Genomic DNA, 7,429 nt, shown 5'->3' with positions numbered 1-7,429 from the left:
AAGTGAAATCAGGTATGAATTTAAAATGAGTGTTATAGCAAAATAGCACTAAGCAAAACCGTTAAGTGGGGGTTACCTGTATAGATCCTTGCCTAGAGTCAAGCTATCCACATTTCCAAAGGCACTGGCAATGTGTAGGCGGTTCATGGGGGTGCATGTGCACCCCCTGAGAGTGCTGGTGCACCCCCTGTCAGGCAGCATTCCTGGGCAGGGTGGTAGGCGAGAGTGCTGATGTCCCCGCTGAGAGTACCGGCTGGGAGGGAGTGCTCCAGGAGAAGTGGTCCCCCCCCATGGCCAATCCTGCCAACCTGGAAGTGCCAGCGGCACGGTGCTGCCAGTTTCAGGTCACCAGGATTGGCCATGGGGGACCTCCCCTGCTCAGGACAGTTGCTGACTGTCCAGTCAGGGGGGGATTTCCCTCCCACCCCCTCCCCCCACCAGGAGGCACCAGTCACCCGTGTCAGAATGTCAGACTTCACTACCTTACATCGCTGAAGGCTTCATATAGGAGAAAGGGGTGTAGGTTGTAAAAAATTAATGGTCAGTACTAGTGTACATGATTATACAAACATGCAAGACATTGCACGGTTGGCCTTATGCTCAGATTCAGACTGGCATGAGAAATAAGGACTGCTTTCTGCAGCTGAAAAAACAGGGATCAGGTCTGTAAAAGATTCTATACAGTTTGAATAATATTACCTAAGAGTAAAGATGCTAGTTTTCTCTGACAAAAAAACCCAAACAAACCAAGTTCTTGGTTTAAAAAAGTAACCCAAAATCCACATTTTTCCCTGATTTAAAATGAAACACCACTAATATATAGATATAGTAGTGTTTCATTTTAATCATAGAAAAATGTGGATTTTGGGGGTATTTTTTAAACCGTAAACAGGTTTTTTTTAATTGGAGAAAACCAGGATTGCTGCCTAGGAACAAACTAATATTCACTGGAGGGTGGAGCATTTATGGATGAAGTCAAGCAGGAACATTTTGAGGCGGTTCAGTGAAGAGAGGCCATTTCACATCTCTGACTAAGAGTGCTCTAAGGCAGTGTTTCTCAACTTTTTAAGTAGCAAATACCTCCTAACTTCTGAAAATTTTAATAACTATCCCAACACTCAATTTTCCAGGGGATTTTATATTTACAGATTAATGTGTGCCATATGTTGGAAGAAGGGCTGTGTACATAAGGTCGTGTTTGACAGATGTCTGATCTGGTGTGGGTAGGGTTGTTACATTTTACACCAGGGGTGTGCAACTCAAGTATGTACCTGGGCTAGAGGTGATGTTGACCAAAGCGAGGAGGACTGAACCCAGTGCTGTGCGGAGTGGCATGCCAAATTATTACTGGGGAATTTAAAGCATTGTGCAACGCATGGCGCACCAAATTTTTTGGCATAGTTTTGAGAGGCGGAAGCGGAGAGAGAGAGAGGAAAAGAGGGCAAGAGAGAGAGAGTGTTAGGGTACCCATGTAACCCCTGCCTATGTCTCATGTATTCCCAAGGTTACACAGGTTGAGAAACTATGCTCTAAGGAGAAGAATGAAGCAGGAAAATAATTAGCAAAATTTTAAATAAAGAAAAAAACACAGGAGAAACCTTGAGAGTCATGGTAACTGTTCAGATCAATTGAAAACTTTCTGATGCTTTCTTAAGTCAGCAGGGCCTGAGAAAATTCATGACGGTTCTGAGAGAACTGGCAAAAGGGATCTTAGAGCCATAATTTCAAGAACCCTCCTGAACCATCTCCTTCCATGTAGTGAAGAACTCTCACCAGGTTCTCTCAGTGTGGGTTTAGGACATCAAGAAGCACAACTGAAATGATCTTCACAGCTTCCCAACTGCAGGAAAAATGCCAGGAACATACCTCTCTACATGGCCTTCTTTGACCTCATGAAAGTCTTTGACACTAAACTGTGAAGCACTGTGGAAGATCCTTCTGAAGTGTGGATGCCCACTGAAATTTGTCATCATTCTCCATCTGCTCCGTGATGTATGTGAGCGGTGGTTCTCAGTAACAGATCTATCACAGATCCCTTTGAGTTTAAGATGGGAGTTAAGCAAGGCTGCTTCATCATCAGGGATCTGGGTTTTCCGTTTCCCATGGAAAAATAGAGAAAACCACGGATTCCGTTTTTATTGGAGAAAATGTGGATTTCTCTTTTTAGCAAAGAAATCCATGGATTCTCCGCTTTTGTAAAGAGCTCTTGAAGGCTGGCACAGCTCCAGCCTGCAAGAGCCAATTGCAAAAAAGGCAGGAACCCCCAGCCCTGGCCAGAGAAGGAGGGAGAGGGGGGTGGGTGGGGCCCAAGCCTCTGAGGCAGCCAAGGCTGGGCTCAGGCTCAGACTTGCTCTTTGCACCTGGAACATGGAGGTAAGTGGGGCTGTGGGGCAGGGCTGGGGAAGATGGTTGGGGGGCAGAGGGAGTCGGGGGTGCTGCTGACCTCAGGCAGCGCATTGCAGCTGGAAGCAGGGCCAGCGGGTGAGGGCAGGGATGCTCCTCTGCGGGAGGCTTTGCAGGTGCCCACTATGTGCGGGCCACACACGTGCCATCTGGCCGCCTGCCCAGGGCAGCACAGCTCCGTGGCCAGCTCTGCAGCCACGGTGAGGGATGGGCACGTGCCGCTGCTGCTTACTTGGAGGGCCGTGATGGCAGTGACAGCAGCTGCCTTCAAAACCTCCCACTGCTGCCGCAGAGCTCTGCCTGAAGATGTGCAGCTGGTCGCTGGGCGGCAGCAGCAATGTGGTGGTGGCTGGGCAGCATGCAGCCATCCCCATCACCACCCCGCGCCGCGGTGCTGCCACCGGCCGCAGAGCTCCAAGCATGGCTCTGTGGTAGCAGCGGGAAGTTTTGTAGGCAGTGGCAGTCACCGCTGGCATAGGTGGCCGCTGCAGCCCCCAACCATCTTCCCCAGCCGTGCCCCACAGCCACCAAACCCCACTTACCTCTAGGATCCAGGGGCAAAGGGCTGTGGGGTGTGCTGTTGCATGCAAGTCCCCCGTTTCACCCCCCGGCTGGGTGGCCCACACATGGTTGTTGCCACTGCATTGCCACACTCTGCGCCACTTGCCCACAAAGCCATGCAGATGGCCGTGGGATGGTAGCTCAGGGTGCAGTGGCAGAGTTGCGGTGGTGGCCTCAATGTGCGAGCCTCCTGTCAGGCCGGCTGGCACATGTGTGGCCCACAGAGTGGCACCCCTGCCCTCCCCCTGGCCCTGCTCCTGGGAGTGGGCACAGGGGCACACTTCCCTCCTTGATCTACCCCCCAGCACCTTCCCTTTCCCCTGCCCTGCCCCACCCCTTCTCCCACACACACTTACCTGCAGTGTCTGTCTGCATGTCTGTGGGTCTGTTGTGAGGGGCATCAGAAGGACTGTTGAGACTCTGGGGGGGAGTGTGGGGCACCAGCAGCACTGGGAGGGGCTGTGGGGGGCCTTTAATTTTTAATTTAATCAATAGGCATATTACCTGTAACACCTAGGAAATGATAGTGCCACTCTACTTGGCCCTGGCTAGGACTCTAGGACTTTACAACTAGAGTACTATGTGAAGTTCTGGATTCCCCATTTAAAGATGTGAAAGTGGGAGAAGATCCAGAGGCAGACAATTCAAACAAGGATTGGAATGCAAACTGGATGAGGAAAGGCTGGAACTTGGAGAAAAGGGGTAAGGGCAGGCTGGGTGGGAAAAAACAATACAATAGCAGTCTTCAAATAGTTGTAAGACCATCATAAAGAGAGAGAACTGTTCTCCCTTGCCACAGAAGGTAGGATATGGAACAAGGGCTTTAAATTTCTGGAAAGTCAGTTTAGATGAGATGTTAGGACAAACTTTCTCCTGCTGGAACTGTGAGGCAGTGGAATAGACTGCTCAGGGAAGTTGTGGAATCTCCTTCCCTGGGTTTTCAGGAGGCAGTTGGATAAACATTAGACAGGGATGGTTTAGGACGAGGATCAGCAACCCATAGCATACGTGCCAGTTTAGTGGTACACAGAGATATTTTCCCTGTGGCATGTGAGGAAATTGTTTTAAAAACTTTTTTTTTTAAGTTGCTTCTCTTGACTCTCCCAAGCAGCCACAGGTGCCAGAGCCGTGGCAGGCACGGAGGTAGAGTCAGGAGAACACAGGCAGGGAGGCTGTTTGCGTTCTGCTGACCCTCCAGCCTCACCTGGCCCCTGGAGGGAGCTGCGGGGTGGCTGAGGCCAGAGCCTGGGCAGGCTCCCAGTGGGTGGGTGAGCCCTGGGCCCAGGCAGACAGATACCCTATCTGACAGGGTAGGGGACGGTACTGGGGTGTCAAGTACTGGGACTGGGCAGCGCAGGGAGAGGCACTGCAGGCAGCCCAGCCCAGCCAGGCCCTTAGGAAGGTGGGGCTGCCCCAGGGCTCTGTGGGCTCAGGCCAAATGGAGGCACTTGAGCTGGGGCCTGGCTCAGCCCGTGCAGCTCCGTGGGGATGGGCTGCAGCTGCCCTGCCCATGAGGGGACGCTGCCTGGCCAGGGCAGAATGCCGGTGTTGGGGGCATCTTCTGGCTCTCAGCTTTGCCTCATGAACTGGGCATAGCACAAGTGGGGCACAGCTGACTCTGGTGCATGGGTCTGGCTGCAGAAGGCCCCTGGACCACAGGAATAGCCACTGTGGCTGCCCCAGCCTACCTGGGCCCCTGCCTTGCCCACCCACCCACAGCTCCCCTCGAGGGGCCGGGGCAGGCACCGCATAGGGCCACAGTGCTGTAGGCTCCCAGACAGCTTAGCCTCAGCCCTACCTGCAGTGGCTGTTCCCAAAGCCTGGGGGCTCTGCCTGTGTTGTACTGCATCCAGTGCGCACAAAAGCCAACCTGGGAGTCCCCTGAGGCCAGTCCTGCTTAATTAGGCAACCTGCCATGAATTAAATACAAGCTGTTCAGCTGATTGCTGCAGTTTACTTCAAAGGGCACCTCTTCACTCAGCTGGAGCTGAATGTTCCTGTGCAGTTGGATCAGATAAAAGTACTTTTTATCCCTTTGAAATAAAAGTCCAAGTTGGAGCAACTCAGTAGCCCTCTACTGTTTATGGCACTACTGTATAACCTCCTAGCCCTCATCTTTGCAAGAGCGAATGAAAACTAATCCTGAAAGTTTTAAATTGTAAAACACTGTAGAATCCTTGCGTGTCTGTATATTGCAGGGATGGGCAATTATTTCAGCTAGAGAGCAGCTTAAAGAGTTCTGGTGAGCTGTCAATGGCTGCAAAAGCAGTCCCACCCTCTGGTCACCATCTTGGAACTGGAAAACCCACCTCTAACCCCTGACTTTTGCCACCAAAAATCCCTATCTTTGCCCTGGGAAAGAGGGTGTTGCCATCTTGAAACTGGAAAAAAACACAATGAAAACAAGTCACATACTAAAAAGTAAAACATCTACTAAAACTTTTTAATTTTTTTAAAAAACATTTTGGCCCTGATTTATGTGTATTTGCAGAGTGTACCTAGAGGCAACTGCATAATAGCTCCAAATACAAACCTGCTCTTGTATTTTGGGTGTAGAGGGAAACGGGGTATATGGTAGAGTGTGGGTGTGGTGGATAGGGTATGTGGGGGAAAGATGTAGGTGCCTGTGTGTGGGGCCTCAGTCCCTGGAGTGTTCCAGTCCCTGGAGCTGCATATGGTAGCAGTGAGTGGGGCCAGCCCTGCCTGGCCCCATAGCATGCAGCTCCTTGTGCTCCCACCCTAGTCCCCAGCCACAGGTAGTGGCAGCATGTGGGGCCAGCCCCACTCAGCCATGCACAGTGAAGCCAGTGGTGCAAGTCACAAGGCTTAGCTGGGGTGGCAGGGAGAGGGGGGGAGCTAGCCCAGCTCCATAGCACAGAGCTCCCTGCTGGTCCCCATGAACTTCATGGAGCAGTGAGCAGGGCTAGGCTGCCGGCTCCATCATGTGGGACTCCCCAGAGATGATGCTTGCATGCAGTCTGTCTAAGCCGCATGTGCAACAGCCAGGCAGTCCTGATGCCCAGGCTCTGCACTCCTGCCATCCCACCCTGGGTCCCCACTGGCCCCCAGGCAGTCCTGGCCCTGTGCTTCCACCTGCTGCTGCTGCCACTCCCCCACTGCTGCTTCCCTACTTTCCCTCCTGCCTGCTTGCCTACCGTTTCTCACCTGCCACCACTTCCTACCCCCACCCCCACCACTCTGGCTCCAGCTCAACCTGGCCAGCGCAATGTGGTTCTCAGCTATATAGCCAGAACCACTCGGCCTGGGATGGAACTAACGTAGCCTAGCACAAGCTGACCAGTGGTTTCTGCCCCCCCAGGCCCTGCTGACTCCATGTCATGTGGCACAGCATTGATCTGGCTTGGCCCAGGTTCCATGGCATGGGCTACTTGTGGTAGTTTCCCCCTCTCCCTCTGTCCCATCTTATCTGGGCTTCCACTCAGAGGGAGGGACGGCTAGGCAACAGCCAAAGGGTCACCAGGCCACAAGCCACAGAGCTTTCTGGTTAGGGGCTGGGGCCTTGCCATCGACTCCTCCTGGATCCTGCTGCTGCCTCATTATCTTTGACAAGCAGCCATAGGCAGAGAATTAATTTTCTAAATTTTGTTAGGGGCCCCATAGGGCAGATAAACCATATACCAGGGGCAGGCAAAATGTGGCTTGTGGGCTCAATTTGGCCTACCAGGCTGTTCTAATTGGACTAAAACATTCAAGAGCATGGTTTCCATCTTCTATACTAAGGCAATTGGTGCATTTCTGGTCACTGAGCACTAAACAATGCAGCTATGCCCAAGAGTAAGGACATAATGTTACACTGCACAGCCACCACATGCACTAACAATACTTCGGCTTAACACAGTATGGCAAGTATATGAAAAAAAGCTAGTATCCATTACGTCCAAGTGCTTGGCAGAAAGTTTAAATATATTAGAGTAGTACCAATGCCACTGCAAATTTTTGTTGTACTCCCTGCTATGTGCAATGCAAAAAGAATTACAGTGTACAACATGCATATACATTTTCTACTGTAGGAAAGAGCTTAGATGCACACTTTACTCAAGATTCAATTAAGGCCCCTTCCACCACCACTCACCCTCAAAAAGAGACACTTGAGGCTAAAAACTGTCCATTTCAAATTTATTGTTTAAAGTAGCCTTGTCCCCTACCTTAAACATTCTTTATAATTTAACAACTGTTTTGGTTTTCTTTTGTTTCAGTCTTATTTTAAACCCCGCAGTACAGTAGTTTTATATTTATTTAAGGCTTAGACATTTTAGTCAACTGAATTTCTGACACGCTACATTGATATTTACATCAACTCAAGATTATATAAAATAGTATACAAGCACTTGGTATTGGGAGACCTCAATAGTATTGCTTAGAATTATAAAAAATACAGCAGTGTCTAAAATACTGTAGGTTTCATAGAAGCAGCAATTTAGTTACAAAGATTTTCCCCCCCATC

This window comes from Crocodylus siamensis, chromosome 2 (assembly GCF_052110815.1).
Source record: "Crocodylus siamensis isolate JL-2025a chromosome 2, ASM5211081v1, whole genome shotgun sequence".
In the NCBI taxonomy this organism is placed as follows: Eukaryota; Metazoa; Chordata; order Crocodylia; family Crocodylidae; genus Crocodylus; species Crocodylus siamensis.
The sequence above is the reverse complement of the archived record's forward strand: the minus strand, read 5'-3'. Positions refer to the sequence as shown.